The following is a 27,793-nucleotide window of genomic DNA, read 5'->3' on the forward strand; positions in this document are numbered from 1 at the left end:
GATCTTTTCAGAGCTTTTCTGGGTTTTTGGTAATGATCCAGAAGGCAGCAATTGTTGTCCCTAATAATGTGATCACCTAGAAAGAATCATGTTTTCCTCCCCCATACTCAGGAATAAACACTCCTGCTAAATTGCAGGGATGCTGAGGAGTTCTAGGGTCATGATCAGATGGGATTGCCAGGCTTGGGCTGGGATGCAGACAGTGAGATGGACAGCTTCAGTCTCAGCCCTCTGGTGGGCTGTTCTGTACAGTGTGCACATTCTCAGGACAGAAAAAAGGAAGGGAAGGGATTTTTATATTTTCCGTGTGAGAACTCCACTCCAGGCCTGGGTGAGTGCTTTTCTTACAGTGAGAATATTAATCCTCACATTTTCTCTTTGAGGTGAGTGTTGCAGTCACCATTGAAAAATACACATTGGCTATATGATTATTGCAAATGTAATGCTTGTAAGATGGTTAGAGAGCACGTAGGTATATAAATTAGAAAGTGGAATTCCTGCCTTCCATTCCATCCCCCACCCCTTGTAGTGACTATCTTGAGTAATGTTGAAGGCATCCTTTTCGACTTTCTGCAATGCAGGTACAAACAATATGTGCACATAGTGGTCTTAAAAAACAGTGTGGGAGAATAGACATAATATACGAGTTACCATTTTTACCATTAATGTCATCCTTCTCCAGAACTTGTTCATCTTGTTCAACTCAGACTCTGTTCCCATTCAATAATAACTCCCCACAGCCCTCTCTCCAAGACCCTGGCAACAACCATCCACTTTCTGTAGCTATGAATTTGATGACGCTCAGTATCTCTTGTAAGTGGAATCACACAACATTTGGCCTTTTGTGTCTGGCTTATTTAACTTGGCCTAATGCCTTCGATATTCATCCATGTTATTGCATGTGTCAGAACCTTATTCCTTTATTAGGCTGAATAATATTCGATTGTCTGGATATACCACATTTTAAAAAATCCACTCATTCATCAATGGCATTTGAGTTGTTTCCACCTTTTGGCTACTGTGAATAATGCTGCTGTGAACATGGGTGTACAGATATCTGTCTGAATTCCTGCTTTCAGTTCTTTTGGGTATATGCCCAGAGGTGGAATGAATAAATCCACATAATTCTGTGTTTAACATCTTTGGAACCTATGTACCATATTCCATAGTAGCCAAACCATTTCTCTTTGTCACTGGCAAGGTGCAAATGTTCTAATTTCTCCAATCCTTGTTATTTTCTACTTTTTTTTGATAGTAGCTATCCTAATGGGTATAAAGTCATATTTCATTGTGGCAACAAAGGGTTTTTATTTCACAAAATGGAATTGTATGATGTAAGTTGGTCATCAACTCTTCTCTTAGAAAGTCCATACTGGGCTGGGTGCCGTGGCTCATGCCTGTAATCCCAGCACTTTAGAAGGCCAAGGTAGGCAGATCATAAGGTCAGAAGATCGAGACCATCCTGGCCAACATGGTGAGACCCCGTCTCTACTAAAAATACAAAAAATATCTGGGTGTAGTGGTGCACGCCTGTAGACCCAGGTACTCAGGAGGCTGAGGCAGAAGAATCACTTGTAACCGGGAGGTGGAGGTGGCGGTGAGCCAAGATTGCGCCACTGCACTCCAGCCTGGTGACAGAGCAAGATTCCATCTCAAAAAAAAGAAAAAGAAAAAATCCAGCCTGGTGCCTTTTCATAGCAGCACATATAAGTTGTCTCTTTAATGGTTCCTATTCTTATATTATGGATGAAGAAACTGTGGTTTGGTGATTTCAGAGGACACAGCAGTTCCTTCTGGCAAAAGAGTTGGAAGCCCTGATTCAGCTACTAGGCCTGCGTTATACCTAAACTGGTGGCAGAAAACAGCCATTTCTTCACCTCCTCTGCAGGTCAGGAGTGGGGAGAGAGCTTTTCTCTGTTCCCTGATGTCGAGGGCCTCAGAAGTAAACCTTGATGGCTGCTATATTTTCAACTGCTGCTGTGACAAATTACCACAAACACGGAGACTTAAAACCACCCCAGTTCATTATCTTACAATTTTATGGATTGGATGTCCTGTGGGCTCGAGTGGGTCTCTGCTTAGAGTCTCGAAAGGCTGAACTCAGGGCACAGAAGGGGAGAGTCCATTTTCTGGCTCATTCAGGCCTTTGGGAAAATCAATTTCCTTGCAATTGCTGGTCTGTTTTCTTGCTGGTGGTACTCCAATAAAGAGGCAGCCTGCATCCCTTGGCTTGGAGCCCCATTCCTCCATTTTCAAAGCTAGCCATGGCAGGTTGAGCCTCTCTTTCTTTTAAGTCTCTTCTGCCCTTCCTGATTAAATCTCTCTGCCACTCCAATTCTGTTTGCCAGCTACCTGGAAGCTGGGGAAAGGTTTTTTTGCCTTTATAAAACCTCATGTGCTTAGATCGGGCCCACCTGTGTAATCCAGGCTGCCCTCCCCATATCAAGGCCCACACCCTAAATTCCGTCTGCCAGTTCTGCTTGCCATGTGGTATAGCAGATTCCCAGGTTCCAGGAATTAGGGTGTGGAGATCTTTATGAGATGGGAGGGGGCATTATTCTGCTGGGTGCTGGACTCATTTGAAGGCTTATTCATACATGTGGCTGTGGTTAATCTTGGTTGTTGGCCGAAACCTTGGCTGGGGCAGCCAGCTGGAACTTGGCATATGGTCTGTCCATGTGACTGGCCTTCCTTACAATGTGGAGCCTGGATTCCAATGGTAAGAAGAAGGAGAGAAAGCCAGGTTGAGGTGGGGGGAGGGGGAGAGGAGAGAGAGAGAGAAGCTGTATCCATGTCCTAGCCTTAGAAGTCACATAGCGTCACTTCTTTTTTAGTGAATTTTAAAAAAACAGAAATAGACTGTAACTCCTCCAATTCTTTTTCCTTTTTTATATTTTATATATATAGTAGAGATGGGATCTCCCCATGTTGCTCAGGCTGGTCTCGAACTCCTGGGCTCAAGCAATCCTCGTGCCTAAGTGCTGGGATTACAGGCATAAGTCACACATTGGGCCTTTCCAATTCTTGATGGGATGTGATAATCTCTTCACGAGCACATGGGACTGAAAATATTTTGGAAAATACAGCTTGCCATATCCTCCTAGATAGCACTAACGAAAATAACACACCATTTACTGAGTTCTTACCAAGTCCCAGGCTCTGTTCCAAGTGTTTTACCTGAGTTCTCTAATTGTAACCCTCACTGCCACCTTGTGATGTAAATACTCTCCTTATTCACATATGCAGATGTGGGAACTGAAGCACAGAAGGGAGCCCTAGTGGGCTTGGCAGATGGCTGGGTGTAAAGGAGCAGACTGCTGAAGAAGCAGAGCTGGGGGAAGCCAGGCAGGGGAACCTGAGGGAGAGGAAGCATGCAGGGATAAGAGTGCTGGGCAAGCCTGGGCAGGCCCACACTGGAGCCAGGCTTTGGAGGATGGATCAGACTTGGGGCATGGTAGTGGGAAGGGTGTACCGTGTGTAGGGCATGGACAGAATTAAAGGGTGGATAGGGGCAGTGTGGGCACACTGGCTGAGTGTAGAGGAAGTGGTATATTGAGGAGAAGCAGTGGAGGCCGAGCATGTCAGCTGGGATGTGCAGACTTTCTGCTGGGGCATCTGGGAGCTAGAGCAGGTGTGGGAGCAGGGCCGATGGCAAGAAGGGCATTTCTGTTCTGGAAGGGCAGTCTTGGGGTCAGGGACAGCAGCTGAAGTTGGGTTCATGTCTGGTATGAGGCCATATCTTTATCTTAAGCAATGCCCTCTCCACTCCCCTTTCTATTCTGTCCTGGAGGGAAGAAAGCTCTGTGGACCCCCTAAGGTCTTCACAAAATGTGCTGAAGGCCAGCTGGGCAGGGGGTCAGTGGGAATGCACAGTAAGCTGGACTGCCGAAGCCTCTGGCTGCCTCTCTTTCCTGCCCAGCTGGGAGACTTGCCTCATTGTGCTCTGGCAATAGTGGCAGGGCTGCCTGCATCCCCCAGGTTCTGCAGGGCTGTCTCTCCTCTTGTCATGCCTCTCTTTGCCTCTATGTCTCTGTTTTGCTGTGCGGTTCTCATTCTCTCCTCCCACGTGCAGCAATGTGTCTCTGGCCCAAGTTGGAGCCCCTTCCAATGATGAAGAGATGGAGGCACGGAGAATCTTGGTCCCGGGCCTTTTCAGGAAAGCTGACTTCAGGGCTTTGGGGCAGTTAGTGCGCTGAATCCCCTGTATAACCTTCTGTGCCAGATGGAAGCCATTCAGCAAAGCTCACAGCACTTGCAGGGCTAGCACTTAACTCGGAGGGCTATCGGAGGCACCCTCCGAGGAGCACAGTCAGGCGCTGGCAAAAGTTCAGGCTCTGAATCCACACGCCTGGGTGCCAGAGCTCTGCCACTTACTAGCTATATGAGCTTGAGCAAGACGCTTGATTTCTCTGTGCCTCAGTTTCCTTATCTGTAAAATGGGGGTAACAAAAGTATTAACCTCATGGGAATATGTGAGAATGAAAAGGCTTGATGCATGTGAAGTGCTTTGGAGAGTTCCTGCCCCCTGGTAAGAACTACAAAAATATTTATGGGCAGGTAAATATAAACATAATTTTAAAAATATACAGTAAAGCTTAGTGGTTTAGAGCATAGGGTCTTCAGTTTGATGGATTCAGCACTTCTTGTGAGATCCGTGGCAGGTTATTTAACATCTTTTAAAACATCTCTGAGCCTCAATTTCCTTATCTGCAAAATAGGAATTAGACTGAGTTGGAACAAGGATCAAATGAGATCATGCGACTAAAGTGCCGAGCAGACACTGAGCTCATCTCCCTCATCAAGTTGGGCGACAGGTGCTGGGGACAGCGGGACCAGGGTCCTCCATGCTGACCTAGCCAACAGAGCTCCACTGGCCTTCCTCTGGGACATCTGAGCCAGGAGCTGGGAACCCGGGAGCTGGCTGGGGCATAGTTCTGACCTCTGAACTGTGAGGTGCACTTGGGGCCTCTGCTCCCCTGGCACTGTGTTCTTTTCCTGCAGACTAGCTCCACCTCACCCTCAAACTCGAACCCGCATCCCCAGGGGCTGCTGCTTGTCCCACTGTCAGTCCAGCATATGCAGGCTTTGCCTTCCTTCCCCAGATCTCATTTCCAAATTGAAAATCTTGGCACTAGACTTGGCCTTTAGGTATTTGTCCCTTATCCCCCTCGCCTCCCTTGGGAACCCCTCTTCCCATCTCCGTGGGGGCTGCCAACCAAGGGTAACGCCTCCTTTTCCCCAGGACAGATCATGTGACTCTTGTAAGCCAATCAGGAGACCTGCCTGCCTAGAAACAGGGATTGGTCTAGAACTGAACATGTGATTTGAGGAGGACCAATTGGAGTTCCTTCTGGGGAGACTGCTAGGTATGTTGGGAGAGAGAGAATCTTCTGCAATCAAGCAGCTGAAGGACCATCCTTCCTGTCATTGGGAGCCAGCCTGCCTGTGTCAGAGCTGATCTGAGGCAGAGGAGATCTGAGATGTGGAAAGAGAGGTGGGTTCTTGAGGACACTGCTTGAACCTCTGTATCCATCCATGCCTGAAGATGGTGTTGGGCTCCCAGTTACATGAGCCAATCAATCAGTGCATTCTCTCTCTTGCTCTCCTTTTTGCTGGAGCCAGTTTGTAATGGGTTTTGTTGCTGTCAGCCCAAAGAATTCTAACTCAGAGCCACATTTGGTGCCCCTTCTTCTACCATCCATCTGCCCATCTCCCTTTCTAATCTTGTTCTTTTTCATCTCCTGATCCTTCACTGTGGTTTGAGCTTTTAGTCTACTTCTTGCCAGTGGTCACCAAGAATAGGAGAGGAGATAAGGGAAAGGAAGACAGAGTGGGAGGATGGAGGTGGTGGAATGGGAGGCAGAGGTGTGCCATGTGAGTCCAGGGAGGCTGAAAACCAAGGATGTGGCTGCAGCAACCCCACAGATGTGCACAGCTCCCATCAGCCTGCTCATTTTAGAGAGAAGAAAATAGACACCGAGAGGTCAAGTGATTTGTTAAAGAACATACAGCTGGGAAGTGGCAGAAGCAGAATTAGAATCTGGGTCTTTTGACTTGAAACTCTGTTAACACAAAACCTCAGGCTGTCAGAGGAAAGGGCCCTCATTCGAGCTTCTCATTAGGCAGATAAGAAAATCTGAGGCCCAGATGGAATGGAGGCTGCATCACTCTCCCCCACCAGTGGTGATTTATGGGATGCATGGCAGAGGTGCAAATGTGTACACACATACACATAGGCACACACACAGGCATGTCCTCTTATCCGAGTTTTCAGGGAGTCAGTAAAACCAGGGTGATGGGGATGGGTGAATTGGAGGCACAGTCAGGAGCATAAACAAAAGCTCTTTAATAAAATATTAAACAATGGCCAGCCCCTTTCCCCACCCTTCCCCACCCATGCATGCTCCCCAGAGGCCTCTACATTAACTTCCAGGCTTGTCTCCACACCAGTGCCCCATATCTTTAAATAATGCGTGTCTGCCACTATTTCCTGATTCATCAGTTTCGGACATTATCTATTGACTTTCCAAGATGATGGATGAGAATTTTGCTCCCACTCATAGCCCCTCCACTCCCCCACATTCTCCCATTATTAATTTTTGGTGCTTCTAATGTTACTTTTCTAACTTGGGGGACTAGACATGCCCCTTTGTTTCTTGGTCATACAATGCTAGAAGCATTACCTGGAGCTTTCAAAGCTCTTGTTGGAAAGATGAGGGTCTCCGTGTCCTTGGTCTCCTGGCAGCTCTTCAAGCCCCCTCTCCTGATGGTCAATCGCATGCCTGCAGGGACCAGCCAGTCACGAGTGTCATAGGACGCTGGGCCTTGGTCTCTGAGCTCCTGTTCCATTACTCCACTCAGTCTTTCCTCTCGTGTTCTGTCTCCCATCCCAGGCTCTGCCACAGCCCCCAGCAAGGAGAGGGAGTTTCAGTCTGGTCAGAAATCCTGTGGCTTTCCTGGGGTCTTATGGCCCAAGAGTTTCTAATGTTGCCTCGCCACTCCTTCCACATCATCACTTTGAAATAGAAATGAAGGTCTCCAGTGGGCTTGCTCTTCTTATGAAATTATCTGGCTTCGTTGTGTCATTAGAAAGAGAAAGAACCAAACCACACCAAGGACTGACAGGCATTTTGACAAGTGTCAGCAGTCAAAGCCTGAATCAGTCCTCTGAGTTTGCAATCACTTAGCTCCCTCCCCTTTACCTATAAATATGAACAATGGGGTCTTTTGTGGGGTTTGTTGCTTCTGCTGGGCCCTTCTGAGTCACTGCATATTTTTATGTGTTCAGTAATATACAGTGTGAGTCATTCTCCAGCTTGGGGGTATTTTGGGACTTGTGCTGTTTTACTTACAATTGCAGAAAAAAATCAAATATTACAGAGGTGATAAAAAATACAGCAAATTCATATGATCCAGCTCAGTGTGTGCACAGTTCTAGGACAGGAAAGAGAGCCAGGGCATGAGGTCATTGCCAAGGGTTCTTTGGAGAGGGTGGTTAAGGTACCACCCATTTTTGCTGAAGTCAAATAAGGGAGTGATTTTAGCATCCCTAAGAAATCTTCTTAGGCTAAAGGCAGAAGGTGCCAGCCTTTTTATCCCATTCCCAAGAGTCCAGAGAGGAAAGGAAGGTTCCTCCCTCAATGAGAGCTGTTTCTTTCAGATTTTCTAGTTCTTAGATTTGGGTGTTGGCTGTGGGAAGGCATTCAGATGAAAGTGGGGATTGAGAGGCTGGTGCTGAAGCTGCTTCCCCAAATGGACCATGGCTTCAGCTCACCCGGCTCTGACAGAGCCCCCATCTCAAGAAGCTGGGGGTGAGAGTGGCTGAGTCAGGCTGGTAAAAAGGCTGAGGCAGGTGCATTTGCCTTGAGAAACTTTAGGGGGAGATAAAGGAATGCTGAGTGTCCCCAAGGGGATCCCGTTATAATGGAGAAACCGAGTCACTGTTGAGCAGCTCCTGACAGATGGTGTGTCACCGAATCAGGCACTAAAGCAAGGATGAACATTACTTTCCCCACACCAGAATGTCTCCCCTTACTGCTCTGCTCCCTCTATCATACCACACACCTTGGACAAGCCACTTCCCCACTGTGAGCCTCAGTTTCCCCATCTGTAACCGTGAACTAGATGATTGGCAAGGCTGACTCAGCTGGATGCTTTGCTTTTCTGACATGATCTAGGCTGCTGAGACCAGAACCCTTGTTCCTCAGGGAGCCCAAGTGTGCCAGGCACCGGGGCAGATCCTAGGGAGTGAGGTGTGGCCCAGGTATTGGGGTTTCAGCATTAATTGCATTCTGAGCACATGTCTACCTCTCAGAGCTGCGGGGCCTGTCTCTTTCTATTAGTTTAACAAGCCCTGGTATTAATGAGATTGCTCTATAATTGAACCTTTTCACGGGTCCCTCGGTAATGAAATTATGCTAATTTGCATTCAGCACCACCAGGCATCCATCACGCGGGACCAGCCGGGAGCGGCCGGTGAGGCGGCGTGAATGCGCCGCTAATTATCACCGAAATGAACAAACCCAGCAGTATTATTATTTCATCTTCTGCCCCTTCCCTTCCTCGCTACCCGCCTTCCCCACCCCATCTATATTTTTGTCTTTTCATGCACATGACTGTCCGGGCAGGGGTGGGAGAGGGTGGAAGAGGGCGCCGGGGAGGATGCTGCCTCTCCACTGTGTGGCAGCATGGACCAGGGAACAGCACAGGCTGGGGACCGCCTGCGGGCTCCGTGGGTGCAGACGTGGGGCATGTGTGCACGTGCGTGCGAGAATCCATGCTGCCTGTCTCAGACTGTGTGCAGCGTGTGCTGGTGTCTGGGTGTGCAAACCATCTGCATTTGTTTGTGAGGCTGGGTGTGTCAAGGTGTGAACCTAACCTTGGGTGTGTGTGCTGTTTTGATGCAGGCATGCTTCTGTCTGGGCAGGTCTGCTTGTGTGGGAGTGTGTGTGTCCTTGTGAATTCAGTATGTGTGTTACTCTCTTGGCTGGGGGTCACAGTGTGTATGTCTAATGACAGCCTGAGAATGGGTTCAGGAGTGTGTGCGTGTTTTTGCCAGTGTGCATATCTGTTTCAGTGGGAATCTCAGCAAATATCTGTGCCTGTGTCATTGTGTGTGCGCGGTATAGACAGAAGTCCATTTGTGCATGGGGCCGGGCACTTCAGTGTGTGTTGTAAGGTGTGTGTTTGGGATGTCTGGTGTGGTGTCTGTGTGGCGTGTCAAGATGTGGGGTGTCTGTGTTGGTGTAAGTAGATTCTCAGTGTGTGTCTCTATGTGCCTATGCCAGTGTTTACATGTGAGTGAGCATCTGACCTTGTGTCTGGAAAAATCCACGTACCTGGCCTCGGAATGGTGTCTGGGCAACCCAATGGCCTGGGAATGATGGCTCGCTGAAACTGCTACACCCAGAATGGTTCTTGGTGAAGGGACAGGGCCACCATGACAAGGGGGCAATTACAGGCCCCCCCCTTCCCATTTGCTGAGCCCCAAGGAATCCTCCTGGTCTCCTAGGTGAACCAAGGATAGTTCAGACTGATTTTCTGGCCAGGCCTACTGGATGGAGGCTTGGGGGAAAATTTTTATTTGATTTAGAGAAAGTATCTTAATAGTCCTTTTTAACCTGAGTGTGTGCAGTAAGATTCACTCTGGCTTGGTTGGGAAAACATTTCTTGGGTGCCCCTCTGTGCCAGGCCTGCTGGGTGGTTGGGGCTAGTGCAATGGGAGGGAAAGAGGCCACTGAAATCCTCTCCAGGTGTCTATCAGGGCTGAGGCGAAGCTCCTAATAAGAACATGTCGTGGCTCTGCTAGCAAGCAGGCATTGACTTTGGGCGAGACTCTCTCCCTTCTCTGAGACTCAGTTTTCCTGTCTATAAAATGGGAGTGGGATAGACATTGGCTAAAACAAGTTCTAAGATGCCTCCTAGCAATGGAGTGCCATGGCTCTGGGCGTTGTTGTATTGGGAGAGCTGCTTTCACTGTAAGGTGGATGAAAGTTTGGGCTTTGGATACAGTCAGCTCTGAGCTTAAGCAAGTTCATTCATTTTTCCGATTCTCCATTTCCTTTCCACAAAACATTTATAATAATAATAATAATATATGTTATTAGATGTCTGTGTTGTGGCTAAATGAAATCAATAATGTGCTGGTAAAGGTATAACAACAGGCTTGATAAAAAAGTTGTACGTATATATATAAGTCAATTATAAAACTTACTGATATAAAGGAATGCAGCACAGAATTTACAAATAATAAAGTATACAGTACTTTTTTTTTTGAGTTGGAGTTTTGCTCTTGTTATCCAGGCTGGAGTGCAATGGCGGGATCTCGGCTCACCACAACCTCCACCTCCTGGGTTCAAGCAATTCTCCTGCCTCAGCCTCCTGAGTAGCTGGGGACTACAGGCATGTGCCACTATGCCCAGCTAATTTTTGTATTTTTAGTAGAGACGGGGTTTCACCATGTTGACCAGGATGGTCTCAATCTCTTGACCTCGTGATCCACCTGCCTCGGCATCCCAAAGTGCTAGGATTACAGGCGTGAGCCAACAGGCCAGGCCAGTATACAGTACTTTTTATTATAAATTCCATATAGTGAATTGATTCTCCAAGAATGCTTTTGTTGATTTTTGTCAAACTGTCCTACTTATAGACAACCTATGGTTGCAATTAACAAATGAGTATAGTTCTGACATTAATATTTGTTGATATTTTTGGCTTTTTTTTTTTTTGAGACCAAGTCTCTCTGTGTCGCCAGGCTGGAGTACAATGGTGTGATCTTGGCTCATTGCAACCTCTGCCTTCCGGGTTAAAGCAGTTCTCCTCAGATTCCTGAGTAGTTGGGACTACAGGTGTGTGCTCCCACACCCAGCTAATTTTGTATTTTTAGTAGAGTTGGGGTTTCACCATGTTGGCTAGAATGGTCTCTATATTTTGACCTTGTGATCTGTCCCCCCTTGGCCTCCCAAAGTGCTGGGACTGCAAGCGTGAGCCACTGTGCCTCGCCATTTTCATTTTTTGTTAATAAGAAAGATATATGTGAAACAACTAAAATATCTACCGAAAGTTTAATTTTTTGTCATTGGCATAAGAGACTTCTTGTTGAATTGAGTTTTGCATATTAGAAGAATATTTCCTGAATGTTTTGCACTACTAACAATATAATGACTATAGATGCCACATCCTTTAAAGTTTAGCATGTAGGATTAACATTTTCTTCATCAGTTTCTTTTCCTTTTTTTTTTTTTGAGACAGAATCTCGCTCTGCTGCCCAAGCTGGGGTGCAGTGGTGTGATCATAGCTTACTGCCACCTTAAACTCCTGAGATCAAGTGATCCTCCTGCCTCAGCTTCCAAGTAGCTGAACTACATGCATGTGTTGCCACATATAGCTAATTTTTAAAACTTTTTTAGAGCAAAGATCTTTTTATGTTGCCCAGGCTGGTCTTGAACTCTTGGCCTCAAGTGATTCTCCTGTGTCAGCCTCCCAAAGTGCCGGGATCATAGGTGTGAACCTCTGCTCCCAGCTCTCATCAGTTTCTTAAAGTCCAGATCACCAACAAAACAATAAATCAAGCCCTGCTTTGTAGTGTTTGCTGATTTCCATGGTGTAAATATTTCTACTATGTCCAGTTTAAAACAACATGATGTCACTAGAGCTGCACAGGAGCACACAGCACATACTATTTTCACCATGAAGATACACAAGATATAAACAACTCCAGGAGCACAGATCATAGAAAAATAACTAGAAAGTGATGGGTTTTAAGAATTACTAACTTTTGTTTTTAATGTAATGTATTTAATTGTAAATTTATGTGATTTAATTTTTAATGGTGGATGTATTTAAGAACCCACTGACTTTTTTTTTTGAAAATGTAACTATTGACCCTTGCAAACTGGTATGAATGAGCTCTAGCATAGACACCGAGTGGAATAAAATAATGCAAGACCTGATACATTTTAGTTTCTCAAAATAATTTAGCTATTATTGTTATTCGCAGTAGTAATAGTGATCGTATGTAAGTAGTATTTTTTAAGAGGTAATACTACTTCTTACCCTCTAAGAGATATCTGCCTTGTAACATGTTGATTTAGTCACAATTTGTGACTAATCTTCATTTGTGAAATGGAGCTCACAATTCCTTCTCTATTTCCTAGAAGTCTCAGTGAAATATATGGAAATACTTTGGGAATGCTATGCACTCTGGAAACTGGGTAGGGCCAGTAGAGCCACAGAGAGAGCAGCAAATATAGGCAGCTTACACCTCTGGTGTGTGTGCCTGTGTGTACAAATATTTTAAAGATACTGAGATAAAATATCAAACACTGGAGTGCACACATCCGAAGTCTACAAGTTGGGCTTTGACAAGTGCATGACTGATAACATTTCCATCACAGTAGGGAGTTCCCTAATGCCCTTTTCCAGTTCAGTCCTTCCGCTCCTACGATAGGCAACGGATGTTCTCATTTTTGTCAACATAGATCGATTTTGCCTGTTTTTGAACTTCATATACAATCATCCATCACTTAATGGAGAATTTCCCTGAGAAATACGTGGGTAGGTGACTTTATTATTGTGTGAACATCACAGAGTGTACTTACACAAACCTACATGGTATAGGCACACCTAGGCTATCTGGTATACGCTATTGCTTCTAGGCTACAAACACGTAGCACATGTTACTGTACTGAATGCTACAGGCAGTTGTAACACAACGGTACTTGTGCATCCAAACATAGCTAAATATAGGAAGTCTATAGTGAAAATATGCAACAATCTTATGAAACTGCCATCATTGACCGAGACGTCAATATACAATGCATGACTGTAAATGCAATCATACATGTGTAGTCTTTTATGTCTGGCTTACTTTGCCCAACCTATGTTCTTGAAACCCATCCATATTTAGCATGTATCAGTAGTTCATTAGTTTTGCTTGCAGAGTATCCCATTTGTAATTCACTTGTTTGATATACATCGGGGTGGTTTCCTGTTTAGTGCTATTGTAACTAAAACTTCTATGAGCATTCTTGCGCATGTATTTTTGGGGCACGTATCTTTTCATCTCCCTTGGGTAAATACTACCTTGGAGTAGAATTTCCTGGTCATTGGTAAGGTATATGTTTACTTCAGACACCTACCTAGAGTGACTGTACTAATTTATACTACCACTACCAATGTGTGGGACTTCTGGCTGCTCCAGATGTCTGCCAATGTTCAGTTTGTCAGTGTTTTTAATTTTAGTTATTATGGTGGGTGTGTAGAAGTATCTCATGTGGTTACAATTTGTATTTCCCTGAAGATCAATAACACTGAGCACGTTTTTTATATGTGTATTCTATGCCATTTACATATGTTCCTTCACTAAGTGTCTATTCAAATTCGTGCTTGTTGTTTATATCTGCTATTATTGAGTTGTAAAAGTTCCTTATATATCATGATTATCATCTGTTCATCAAGGATTTGTTTTGCAAATATTTTCTCCCAGACCATGGCTTGCCTATTAATATTATTAATAAGGCCTTTTAATGGCCATTTTAAAAAGTTGATGGAGTCTGTTATTTTTCTCTATTGTTATTATTTTTATATCTTGTCCAATGAATTTTTGTCTATCCTCATGTAGGGAAGATAGTCTTCTATACTTTTTTCTACATTTTTATAGTTTTAGCTTTTATGTTTAAGTCTATGATCTATCTCAATTTGTGTATGGTGTGAGGTAAAGGTTAAAGTTCCTTTTCCACAATCTGTTTATACAGTTGTTGTAGCATTCTTTGTTGAGAAAAACTTTCTTTCTTCTTTAAGTTGCCTTGATGACTTTCTTGAGAATCAAATAATTGTATACGTGTGAATCTTCTTCTGGGCTCTCTATTCTATTCTATTGATTAATTTGTCTATACTTTTTAGTACTATACTATTTTGGTTATTATGGCTTTATAGGAAATCTTGAAATCAAATCATATTAATGCTTGAATTTTGTTCTTTTTTTCTCTCTCAAAATTGTTTTGGCTATTCAAACTCCTTTGAATTTTGATGTAAGTTTAGGAATTAATTTGTACATTTATACAAAAATAAACTTTCTGGGATTTTTGACTGAGGTTGTGCTGAATATTTATATTAATTTTGGGACAATGGACATTTTAACAACATTGAATTTTCAATCTGTTAACATAGTATATCTGTTTATTTAGGCTTGATTTCATTCCCCACAGCAAAGTTTTCCAGCTTTTGGTGCAGAGTTTTGTTCATATTTTGTTACATTTATTACTAATTATATTATGTTTTATATATTATGGCAATGATATGATTTTGAAATTTATTTTACAATTGTATTTTATTCACTATTATGTAAAAATATAATTTTTTTGTAGATTAACCTTGTTTTCTGCAACCTTACTCAATCCACCTCTTAGTTTGAATAGTATTTTTGATAGATTGCTTATTATTTTTCTATGTAAACAATCATTGTCTAAGGCAGCTCAGGCTGTTAAAACAAAATACCATAAACTGGGTGGCTCAAACAATAGACATTGGCTGGGCACTGTGGCTCATGCCTGTAATCCGAACACTTTAGGAGGCTAAGGTAGGTGGATCACCTGAGGTCAGGAGTTCAAGACCAGCCTGGCCAACATGGTGAAACCCTGTTTCTACTAAAAATAGCAAAAATTAGCTGGGCATGATGGCACACCCTTGTAATCCCAGCTACTTGGGAAGCTGAGGTGGGAGAATTGCTTGAACCCAGGAGGCAGACACTACAGTGAGCCAAGATTGCACCACTGCTCTTCAGCCTGGGCAACAGAGTGAGACCCTAGCTCAAAAAAAAACAAAAACAAAAACAAAAAACCCAACCAAACAAACAAAAAACCCAGACATTTATTTCTCACGGTTCTGGAGGCTGGGAACTGTATCACCAGATTTGGTTCTTGGTGAGGGCCCTCTTTCTTGCTCGTAAATGGCCACTTTCTCTTTGTATCTTCACAAGGTAGAGAGAAGACACTCTGATGTCTCTTCCTCTAAGAAGTTGTGGCACTACTTAGAAGGGTACTAATTCCATCATGAGGGCTTCTTGCTCATGACCTCATCTGAATCTAATTACCTCACAAAAGTCCCACCTCCTAATATTGTCACATTGGGAGTTAAAGCTTCAACATAGCCTCCTCCTCCTGACACATACATTTAGTCCATAATAATAATGTAATCTAGAAATAAATGTAATTATTAATTTATTATCAAATGTAATAATTTATGCCTTTCAATTAATTTTCTTTTTTAAAAATATATTTTTTAAAGCCTACAGCACCCAGCGTTCCCATGAGGTCTCCCATCCAAGCACTAACCAGACCTGACCCTGCTTACATTCACAAAAACAGATGAGATAGGGCACATTCATGGTGATATGGCTATAGATTTAAAAAAAAAATCTTTTAAGATGAAGGATGTTGCTAAATAAATTCTTTTTCTTACCCCCATTTCACTGACAAAAATCTCCAATACGTATTGAATGGAAATACTGAGAGGAGACATACTTGCCTTGTTCTTGATCTCAGGGAGAAAGTATTGAACATTTTCCATAAGTATGATGCTTATGGTGGGTTTGTTTGTTTTTAGTTTTCTTTTATTTTTAGTTTTTTTAATAGAAAACTTTTATATTTAGTTTTCTTTTATAGAGGAAGGTTTTCTTCTATTTTAAATTTCCTGCTAGCTTTTGAGTAGGTGATAAAGTTGTCAAATGATTTTTATGAATCTATTAAGATGATTATATAGTTTTTTCCTCTATTTTGTTAATGTGGCAAATTAAATTGCTTGCCTTTCAAATATTAAATCAGTCTTGCATGCAGACATACATTTCATTTTTTTGACATAATGTATTATCCTTTTTATATATTGCTGTATTGTTAATATTTTGTTAATTATTTGAGCTTATGGATATAAAGATTGTACATATTGTGCAATTTTATTTTTGTGATAGCTTATCTTCTTATTGGGGTAAAATAAATGTACCATAAAATTCACCATTTTAACCATCTTAAAGTGTACAATTCAGTGGCATTTAGAATATGCATAATGTTTTGCAACCATCAACATTATCTAGTTCCAAAACATCTTCACAAACCCCAAAGAAAATCCTACATAACTACTCCTCAGCCTTTTCTGGCTTTTGTCCCCTAGCAACCAGTAATTTGCTTTCTATACCTATGGATCTGTCTATATATCCTGGATATTTCATAAAAATGAGTTATACACTATGTGGCTTTTGTGTCTGGCTCTCTCACTTAGCATCATAATGTTTAAAACGTGCATCAATGTTGCAGCTTGTATTAGAACTTTATTACTTTTTATCACTGAATAATATTTCATTATATAAAAATGCCATATTTTGTTTATTTATTTATCAATTGATGAACATTTGGGTATTTTTACCTTTTGTCTATTGTGAATAATGCTACTATGAACATTTGTGTACTAGCTTTTGCTTGAACACCTATTTTCAACTCTCTTGGGCATAAACCTAGGAGTGGAATTGTTGTGTCAGATGGTAATTATATGTTTAACTTACTGAGGAACTGCCAAACTTCTTTTCAAAGCGGCTGCACCATTTTGCATTTCTACCAGCAGTCCATGAGGGCTTCACATTCTCCATATTGTAACCAAAACTTGTTATTCTCCATTTGTTTTATTATAGCCAACTTAGTGATAGCTCATTGTAGTTTTGATTTGCTTTTTTCTAGTGATTAATGCCATTGAACACTATTTGATGTGCTTCTTGGGATTTTCTATAACTTCCTAAGGAAATGACTACTCAAGTCCTTTTCACACATTTTGGTTGAATTATCTTTTGCTTGTTGAGTTATAATACATATTGGATACAAGACTTAGCAGATATGTTACTTGCAAATATTTTCTTTCATTTTTTTAGATTGCTTTTTATCACTCTCTTGATAGTGTTCTTTGATGAAGAAAGTTTATAATTTTGATTAACCCATATTTTTCTTTTGTTGTTTGTGCTTTTGGTATTATATCCAAAAAGCCATTGCCAAATTCAAAGTCATGAAGACTTAGCCATATGTTTTCTTCTGAGACTATTATTGTTTTAGCTTTTACATTTAGGTCTTTGGTCTATTTTGAGGTAATTTTTGTATAATGTGTGAGGCAGGAGTCCAACTGAATTCTTTTGCATGCAGAAATGTAGTCATTCCAGCATACTTGTTGAAAACTCTATTCTTTCTCCCATCGAATGATCTTGGCACCATTGTCAAAACAATTGATCATAGATGTAGTGGTTTTATTTTCATGTTTTGATAGAGCATTCTCAATTCTATTCTATTGATCTATACATGTATCCTATGGTAGGCAGTACCACTCTATTTTGATCTATGGCTTTGTGGTGAGTTTTGAAATCAGGAAACCTGAGTATTCCAAATGTATTCTTTTTCAAGATTTTTTTGGCCATTTGGGCTTCCGTGCAATTCCCTGTGAATTTTAAGCCAGCATTTTCATTTTTTTTTTGCACAAAAGGCCATTGGGGTTTTGATAGGGATTGCATTGAATCTGTAGATTACTTTGTGTTGTACTGACATTTCAACAATTATAACTCTTCCAATCTGTAAACATGAGATGTTTTATCATTGTAGGGCTTCTTTTGTTTTTCAGCAATGTCTTATAGTTTTTAGTGTTTAAGTGTTGTATCTCCTTGGTTAAATTTATTAATAAGTATTTTATTATTTTTCATGCTACCAAAATGAGATTGTTTCTTAACTTTACAGATTGTTCATTGCTAGTGTATAGAAATATCACTTATTTTTGTGTATTGATCTTCTTGTACACTATGACTTTGCTGAATTTATTAGCTTCACTTGATTCTTTTTGTAGATTCTTTGGAACTTTGTATATATAAGATCATGCCATTTGTGAACAGAGTTAGTTTTACTTCTTTCCAATTTTGATGACTTCATTTCTTTTTCTTGTCTAATTGCTCTGGCTTGAACTATTTCAATTTTGAATATAAGTGGTGAAAGCAAGACTCTTTGTCTTGTTCCTGACCTTATGGGCAAAGCTTTTAATTTTTCACCTTGACTGTGATATAAGCTATGGGGTTTTCACAGATGTCCTTTAACAGGTTAAAAAGGTTCCTTTCTTTTCCTAGTTGTATTATGAAAGGATGTTGGATTATGTCAAATACTTTTCATGTATCAGTTGAAATGATTGTGTGGGGTTTTTTTGCCCCTTCATTCTGTTAATATGGTATATTACATTGATTTTCATATACTAAGTCACTCTTTCATTCCAGGAATAAATATCACTTGGTCCAAATCCAATATGCTGTTGGATTTACATATACATTCAGAAGGTATATTAGCTTGGAGTCTGTATTTGGTGTCAGGTCAATGATGACCTCATAGAATAAGTAAGAAATGTTCCTTCCTTTTCAGATTTCTGGAAGAATTTGAGAAAGACTGGTATTGATTCTTCCTTTAATGTTTGCTAGAATTTACCAGTGGGTATATCTGGTTCTAGGATTTTCTTTGCTGGGAGATTTTGATTAACTGATTTTATTTCTTGTTATAGGTCTGTTGAGATTTCTACTTCTTCTTGAGTCAGTTTAGGTAATTTGTATGTTTCTAGGAATTTGTCCATTTAATCCGGGTTACATGTTTTACATATAATTGTTTCCTTACTCTCTTTTTAATTCCTTTTTTCCCCAGTAAGGTCAGTAACAATGCCCTTATTTTCATTTCTGTGATTTCTTCTTTGATTCATGGGTAATTCAGAAGTGTGTTGTACCATTTCCAAATATTTTGAGATTATTAAGCTATCGTATTGTTATTGATTGCTAAATTAATTTCATTGTTGTCAGAGGTTATAATCTGTAAAATTTCAGTCATCCAAAATGTATTGGATTTATTTTCTGGTGAAGCATATGGTCTATTTTGGTAACTGTGTCATGTGCACTCACAAATGATGTTTATTATGCAGTTGTTTGGTGGAATGCTTTCATAAATTTCTTGTAAATCAAATTGGTTGATATTATTTTTCACATATTCTTACTTATTTTTTGTGTAACTAGTATGATAGGGATTTTATAATAAGTTACTATGATTGTGGGTTTGTTTATTTTTTCCTAGTTATGTCAGCTTTTGTTTCATGTATTTTAAAGTATATTTTTAGGCTGATAGGCATTTACTATTGTCATGTCTTCCTAATGAATGCCCCTTTTATAATTATGAAATGTGCTCACTTATTTCTAGAAATACTCTGTCTTAAAGTCTACTTTTCTGATAATATAGCTATATCAGCTTTCTTATGTTTATTGTTTGCATAGTATATCTTTTTCCCTTTGCCTTTAATTGTTGTCTTAATATTTAAACTATTTATTTTGTAGAAATAGAGTTGGTCTTGTTTGTCTGATTCAGAATGACAACAGCTGCCTTTTAATTGGAAAAACCATTTATATTTAATGTAATTATTGCTGAGACTGGGTTTAAACCTATGATCCTGCATTTGTTTTCTATTTTACTCATCTTTCTTTCCTTCTATTTCCCCTTTGTTCTTCATTTTGGGCATACAGCTTATTTTATATTCTATTTTTAAAATTTTTTCTGTATTCCCTTTTTAGCTCTATGTTTTTCTATTTTTAGCTATCCTGCTCATCATGCCTACTTAGAATTATACTTTGTAACTTCACTTAAAACTTAAGTGAAATGTAACTTTATTTTAATACTAAAGTTAACATTTCACTTAAATTTTAATTTTTTAATTTTTTATTTATTTTTATTTTTATTGCATTTTAGGTTTTGGGGTACATGTGCAGAACATGCAAGATAGTTGCATAGGTACACACGTGGCAGTGTGATTTTCTGCCTTCCTCCCCTTCACCCACATCTGGCATTTCTCCCCATGCTATCTCTCCCCAATTCCCCCCCACTGTCCCTACCCTATTCCCCCCAATAGACCCCAGTGTGTAGTGTTCCCCTCCCTGTGTCCATGTGTTCTCATTGTTCATCACCCGCCTGTGAGTGAGAACATGTAGTATTTCATTTTCTGTTCTTGTGTCAGTTTGCTGAGAATGATGTTCTCCAGATTCATCCACATCCCTACAAAGGACACGAACTCATTGTTTTTGATGGCTGCATAATATTCCATCGTGTATATGTGCCACATTTTCCCAGTCCAGTCTATCATCGATGGGCATTTGGGTTGGTTTCAGGTCTTTGCTATTGTAAAGAGTGCTGCAATGAACATTTGTGTGCATGTGTTCTTATAGTAGAATGATTTATAGTCCTTTGGATATATATCCAGTAATGGGATTGCTGGGTCAAATGGAATTTCTATTTCTAGGTCCTTGAGGAATCGCCACACTGTCTTCCACAATGGTTGAACTAATTTACACTCCCACCAGCAGTGTAAAAGTGTTCCTATTTCTCCACATCCTCTCCAGCATCTGCTATCTCCAGATTTTTTAATGGTCACCATTCTAACTGGCAAGGAGAACTACAAACCACTGCTCCATGAAATAAGAGAGGACACAAACAGATGGAGAAACATTCCATGTTCATGGTTAGGAAGAATCAATATCGTGAAAATGGCCATACTGCCCAAAGTAATTTACAGATTCAATGCTATCCCCATCAAGCTACCAATGACCTTCTTCACAGACCTGGAAAAAACCACCTTAAACTTCATATGGAACCAAAATAATAAAAGCTATTTACAACAAACTCATAGCCAATATCATATTGAATGGGCAAAAACTGGAAGCATTCCCTTTGAAATCTGGCACTAGACAAAGATGCCCTCTCTCACCACTCCTATTCAATATAGTACTGGAAGTTCTAGCCAGAACAATAAGGCAAGAGAAAGAAATAAAGGGTATCTGATTAGGAAAGGAGGAAGTCAAGTTGTCTCAATTTGCAGATGACATGATTGTATGTTTAGTAGACCCCATCATCTCAGCCCAGAATCTCCTGAAACTGATAAGCAACTTCAGCAAAGTCAGGATACAAAAATCAATGTGGGGAAATCAAAAGCATTCCTATTCACCAATAACAGACTTAAAGAGAGCCAAATCCAGAACAAACTACCATGTACAATTGCTACAAAGAGAATAAAATACATATATGTGTGTGTGTGTATATATATATATATTTGCTTTTTTTTCTTATTTTTCTTTCAGCATCTCAAGCATCTTTAAAAATATTTATTGTATTTACTCTTGGGGTCTGCTGAATTATTGGGTCCTCCAGTTGCTGCTTTTCATGGAACTTGGGAAATAACCCTATACACAGTTTTGCTGTCCTATACGCTCTCATCACTCTGGGACTCCAGTAGCATGTGTCTAACTATTCAGTAAACTACTTATTATTATCCCACAATTGATGAGGCTCTGTTAATTTTTTAAGTGTTTTCTTTCTGTTCTTCAAATTGAATACTTTTAACTGATATAGTCTCAAGTTCATTGGCTTTTTCTGCAATATCTAATCTGATTCTAAATATTCACTAATTTCAGTGAATATTTCATTATGTCGTATTTCTAAGTTTTAGAATTTCATTTGGTTCTTTTGCATTTCGTATTTGAGTCCTTAGTTTTCATTCCTCATGTCCACATTTTCCTTTAAATTGTTAAACATATTCATAATAGGTGTTTTCTTTCTTTTTTTGGCGCCTATATTTTATTGCACTTTAGTTTCTGGGGTACAGGTGTAGAACATGCAAGATTGTTGCATAGGTACATACACGGCAATGTGGATTGCTGCCTCCATCCCCCCATCACCTGTGTCTGGCATTCCTTCCCATGTTATCCCTCCCCAACCTCCCTATCCCCTGCTGTCCCTCCCCTGTTCCCACCAACTGACCCTAGTGTGTGATGCTCCCCTCCCTGTGTCCATGTGTTCTCATTGTTCAACACCTGCCTATGAGTGAGAACATGCATGCAGTGTTTGATTTTCTGTTCTTGTGTCAGTTTGCTGAGAATGAGGGTTTCCAGATTCATCCACGTCCCTACAAAGGACACAAACTCATTGTTTTAGTATTCTATGGTGTGTATGTGCCACATTTTCTTTGTCTAGTCTATCATCAGTGGGCATTTGGGTTGGTTCCAGGTCTTTGCTATTGTAAACAGTGCCACAATGAACATACATGTGCATGTGTCTTTATAATAGAGCGATTTATAATCCTTTGGAGATATACCCAGTAATGGGATTGCTGGGTTTAATGGAATTTCTATTTCTAGGTCCTTGAGGAATCGCCACACTGTCTTCCACAATGGTTGAACTAATTTGCACTCCCACCAACAGTGCAAAAATATTCCTATTTCTCCGCATCCTCTCCTGCATCTGTTGTCTCCAGATTTTTTAATGATCACCATTCTAACTGGCATGAGATGGTATCTCAATGTGGTTTTGATTTGCATTTCTCTAATGACCAGTGATGATGAGCATTTTTTCATATGTTTGTTGGCATCATATATGTCTTCTTTTGAAAAGTGTCTGTTCATGTCTTTTGCTGACTTTTGAATGGTTTTTTTTTTCTTGTAAATCTGTTATAGTTTTTTGTAGATTCTGGATGTTAGTCCTTTGTCAGATGGGTAGATTGCAAAATTTTCCCATTCTGTTGGTTGCTGGTTCACTCTAATGATTGTTTCTTTTGCTGTGCAGAATCTCTGGGGTCTAATTAGATCCCATGTATTCATTTTGGCTTTTGTTGCCAATGCTTTTGGTGTTTTAATCATGAAGCCTTTGCCTGTGCCTATGTCCTGAATAGTTTTGCCTAGGTTTTCTTCTAGGGTTTCTATGGTGTTAGGTCTTATGTTTAAGTCTTTAGTCCATCTGGAGTTAATTTTAGTGTAAGATGTCAGGAAGGGGTCCAGTTTTTTCTTTCTGCACATGGCTAGCCAGTTTTCCTAACACCATTTATTAAACAGGGAATCCTTTCCCTATTGCTTGTTTTTGTCATATTTGCCAAAGATCAGACGATTGTAGATGTGTGGTGCTGCCTCCAAGGCCTCTGTTCTGTTCTATTGGTCTGTATCTCTGTTTTGTTACCAGTACCATGCTGTTTTGATTACTGTAGCCTTGTAGTATAGTTTGAAGTCAGGTAGCGTGATGCCTCCAGCTTTGTTCTTTTTGCTTAGGATTGTCTTGGTTATGCAGGCCCTCTTTTGGTTCCATATGAAGTTTAAGGTGGTTTTTTTCCAGTTCTGTGAAGACGCTCATAGGTAGCTTGATGGGGATAGCCTTGAATCTATAAATTGCTTTGCGCAGTATGACAATTTTCAAAATATTGCTTCTTTCTAACCATGAGCATGGAATGTTTTTCCATCTATTTGTGCCCTCTCTTATTTTCTTGAGCAGTAGTTCATAGTTGTCCTTGAAGAGGTCCTTCACATCCTTTGTTAGTTGTATTCCTAGGTATTTTATTCTCTTTGTAGCAATTGTACATGGTAGTTTGTTCTGGATTTGGCTCTCTTTAAGTCTGTTATTGGTGAATAGGAATGCTTTTGATTTCCCCACATTGATTTTTGTATCCTGACTTTGCTGAAGTTGCTTATCAGTTTCAGGAGATTCTGGGCTGAGATGATGGGGTCTACTAAACATACAATCATGTCATCTGCAAATTGAGACAATTTGACTTCCTCCTTTCCTAATCAGATACCCTTTATTTCTTTCTCTTGCCTTATTGTTCTGGCTAGAACTTCCAGTACTATATTGAATAGGAGTGGTGAGAGAGGGCATCCTTGTCTAGTGCCAGATTTCAAAGGGAATGCTTCCAGTTTTTGCCCATTCAATATGATATTGGCTATGAGTTTGTTGTAAATAGCTTTTATTATTTTGAGATACGTTCTGTTGATACCTAGTTTATTGAGAGTTTTTAGCATAAAGGGCTGTTTAATTTTGTTGAAGGCCTTCTCTGCATCTATTGAGATAATCATGTGGTATTTGTCTTTGGTTCTGTTTATCTGTTGGATTAAGTTTATAGACTTGCATATGTAGAATCAGCCTTGCATCTCCAGGATGAAGCCTACTTGATGGTGATGGATAAGCTTTTTGATGTGCTGTTGCAATCAGTTTGCCAGTATTTTTTCAAAGATTTTTGCATCTATGTTCATCATGGATATTGGCCTGAAGTTTTCTTTTTTTGTTGAGTCTCTGCCGGGTTTTGGTATCAGGATGATGCTGGTCTCAAATAATTTAGGAAGAATTCCCTCTTTTTGGATTGTTTGGAATAGTTTCAGAAGTGGTACCAGCTCCTCTTTATATGTCTGGTAGAATTTGGCTGTGAACCCATCTGGACCTGGGTTTTTTTTTTTTTTGGTTGGTAGGCTACTAATTGCTGCCTCAACTTCAGCCCTTGTTATTGGTCTAGTCAGGGTTTCGACCTCTTCGTGGTTCAGGCTTGGGAGGGTGCGAGTGTCCAGGAATTTATCGATTTCTTCCGGGTTTACTGGTTTACATGCATAGAGTTGTTTGTAGTAATCTCTGATGGTAGTTTGTATTTCTGTGGAATCGGTGGTGATATCCCCTTTATTGTTTTTTATTGCATCTATTTGATTCTTCTCTCTTTTCTTTTTTATTAATCTGGCTATTGGTCTGTCTATTTTGTTGATCTTTTCAACAAACCAGCTCCTGTATTTATTGGTTTTTTTGAAGGATTTTTTGCGTCTCTATCTCCCTCAGTTCTGCTCTGATCTTAGTTATTTCCTGTCTTCTGCTAGCTTTTGAGTTTTGTTGATCTTGCTCCTCTCACTCTTTCAATTTTGACAATAGAGTGTCGATTTTAGATTTTTCCTTGCTTCTCATGTGGGCATTTATTGCTATACATTTTCTTCTAGACACTGCTTTACATGTGTCTCAGAGATTCTGGTACATTGTGTCTTCATTCTCATTGGTTTTGAATAACATCTTTATTTCTGCCTTCATTTCATTGTTTGTCCAGTCAACATTCAAGAGCCAGTTGTTCAGTTTCCATGAAGTTGTACAGTTCTGAGTTAGTTTCTTCATTCTAATTTGATTGCCCTGTGGTCTGAGAGACTGTTTGTTATAATTTCCATTCTTTTGCATTTGCTGAGGAGTGATTTACTTCCAATTATGTGGTCAATTTTAGAGTAGGTGTGATGAGGTGCTGAGAATGTATATTCTGTAGATTTGTGGTGGAGAGTTCTGTAAATGTCTATTAGATTTTCTTGGTCCAGATCTGAGTTCAAGTCCTGGATATCCTTGTTAATTTTCTGTCTCATTGATCTGTCTAATATTGACAGTGGAGTGTTAAAGTCTTCCACTATTATTGTGTGGGAGTCTAAGTCTCTTTGTATGTCATTATAAACTTGTTTTATGTATCGAGGTCCTCCTGTATTGGGTGTGTATATATTTAGGATCATTAGCTCTTCTTGTTGCATTTATCCTTTTACCATTATGTAATGCCCTTCTTTGACTCCTTTGATCCTTGTTGGTTTAAAGTCTATTTTATCAGAGACTAGGATTGCAACTCCTGCTTTTTTTTGCTCTCCATTTGCTTGGTAAGTGTTCCTCCATCCCTTTATTTTGAACCCATGTGTGTCCTTGCATGTGAGATGAGTATGCTGGATACAGCATACTGATGGGTTTTGACTTTTTATCCAATTTGCCAGGCTGTGTCTTTTGATTGGGCCATTTAACCCATTTACATTTAAGGTTAATATTGTTATGTGTAAATCTGATCCTATTGTTTTGATGCTAGCTGTTTGTTTTGCCCATTAGTTGATTCAGTTTCTTCATTGTGTCAATGCTCTTTACCACTTGGTACATTTTTGGAGGGGCTGGTACTGCTTGTTCCTTTCTACATTTAGTGCTTCTTTCAGGAGCTCTTGTAAGGCAGGCCTGGTGGTGACAAAATCTCTCAGCAATTGCTTGTTCGTAAAGGATTTTATTTCTCCTTTCAGCTTAGTTTGGATGGATATGAAATTCTAGGTTGAAAGTTCTTTTCTTAAGGATGTTGAATATTGGTCCCCACTCTCTTCTGGCTTGTAGGGTTTCTGCTGAGAGATCTGCTGTGAGTCTGATGGGCTTCCCTTTGTGGGTAACCCGACCTTTCTCTCTGGCTGCTCTTAGTATTTTTTCCTTTATTTCAACCCTGGTGAATCTGATGATTATGTGCCTTGGGGTTGCTCTTCTTGAGGAATATCTTTGTGGTGTTCTCTGTATTTCCTGGACTTGAATATTAGCCTGCCTCCCTAGGTTGGGGTAATTCTCCTGGATAATATTCTGAAGAGTGTTTCCAGCTTGGATTCATTCTCTCTGTCACATTCAGGTACACCTATCAAACGTTGATTAGGTCTTTTCACATAATCCCATATTTCTTGGAGTATTTGTTCATTTATTTTCACTCTTTTTTTCTCTAATCTTGCCTCCTTGTTTTCTTTCACTGAGTTGATCTTCAATCTCTGATATCCTTTCTTCTGCTTGGTCGATTTGGCTATTGAAACTTGTGCATACTTTGTGAAGTTCTCACGTTGTGTTTTTCAACTCCATCAGGTCATTTATATTCTTCTCTAAGCTTTTTATTTTCATTGGCATTTCATCAAACCTTTTTTAAAGGTTCTTGGGGTTTTTTTTTTTTTTTTTTGCATTGGGTTAGAACATGTTCTTTTAGCTCAGAGAAGTTTGTTCCTTCCTTCTGAACCCTGTTTCTGTCAATTCATCAGACTCATTCTCTATCCAGCTCTGTTCCCTTGGTAGTGAGGAGTTGTGATTCCTTGGAACAGGAGAGATGTTCTGGTTTTGGGTGTTTTTGACCTTTTTGCACTGGTTTCTTCCCATCTTTGTGGAGTTATCTACTTGTGGTCTCTTTGTAGTTGGTGACTTTTGGATGGGATCTCTGTGTGGACATCCTTTTTGTTGATGATGAAGTTCTTTCTTTCTTTTTTTTAGTTTTCTTTCTAACAGTCAGGCCCCTCTGCTGTAGGAATGCTGGAGGTTCACTCCAGACCCTGTTTGCCTGGGGATCACCTGCAGTGGCTGCAGAATAGTAAGGGTTACTACAGTTCCTTCTATTATCTTTGTCCCAGAAGGATACCCACTGGATGTCAGCCTGAGCTCTCCTTTATGAGGTGTCTCTTTGGATATACAAGGGTCAGGGAGCTGCTTGAGGTGACAGTCTGTCCCTTATAGGAGCTCAAAGGCTGAGCTGTGAGGTCCAATGTTCTGTTCAGAGCTGCTGGGCAGGTACATTTAAGTCTGCTGCAGCAGAACTCATAACTGTCTTTTTTCTCAGGTCCTCTGCCCTGGGAGGGTGGGGCTTTATTTATAAGTTCCTGATGTGCTGCTACCTTTTTTCAGAGATGCCCTGCTCAGCTAGGAGGTAGCCTAGTCACAGTCTGCCAGCAGAAGCATTGCTGAGCTGCCATGGGCTCTGGCCAGCTGCTGTGTGAACTTCCTTGTGGTTTTGTTTATAGAGGTATAGTTAGAACTGCCTCAGTAATGGCAGATTGCCTCTTTAGTGACAGACTGCCTCGGTAATGGTGGACTGCCTCGGTAATGGCAGACTGCCTCGGTAATGGTGGACTGCCTCGGTAATGGCAGACTGCCTCGGTAATGGTGGACTGCCTCGGTAATGGCAGACTGCCTCGGTAATGGCAGATTGCCTCGGTCATGGTGGACTGACTCGGTAATGGCGGATGCCCTTCTCCCCACAGAGTTGAACCGTCTCGGGTCCAGCTATACTTGCCTGAAACTCTCAATCCAGAGAGTTTCATATTGCTGGTCTTTGTGGGGGTGGGACCCACTGAGCAAGATCACCTGGCTCCCTGTTTCAGCCCCCTTTATTTCAG

At 40.7% G+C, this 27,793-nt stretch overlaps 2 long non-coding RNA genes across 3 annotated transcripts in view; one reads left to right on the forward strand and one right to left on the reverse strand.

The window, feature by feature from the left end:
• Positions 1 to 27,793, forward strand: part of LOC144580508 (uncharacterized) — a 69,553-nt gene that overhangs the window by 14,658 nt on the left and 27,102 nt on the right. The window lies entirely within an intron of this gene.
• Positions 2,864 to 7,142, reverse strand: LOC144580509 (uncharacterized). Its single transcript, XR_013530070.1, has 2 exons — positions 6,684 to 7,142; positions 2,864 to 4,429 (listed from the first exon to the last, which is right to left on the reverse strand). It is a non-coding gene; the product is annotated as an uncharacterized LOC144580509 (long non-coding RNA).

This window comes from Callithrix jacchus, chromosome 20, assembly GCF_049354715.1.
Source record: "Callithrix jacchus isolate 240 chromosome 20, calJac240_pri, whole genome shotgun sequence".
NCBI classification, from domain to species: Eukaryota; Metazoa; Chordata; class Mammalia; order Primates; family Cebidae; genus Callithrix; species Callithrix jacchus.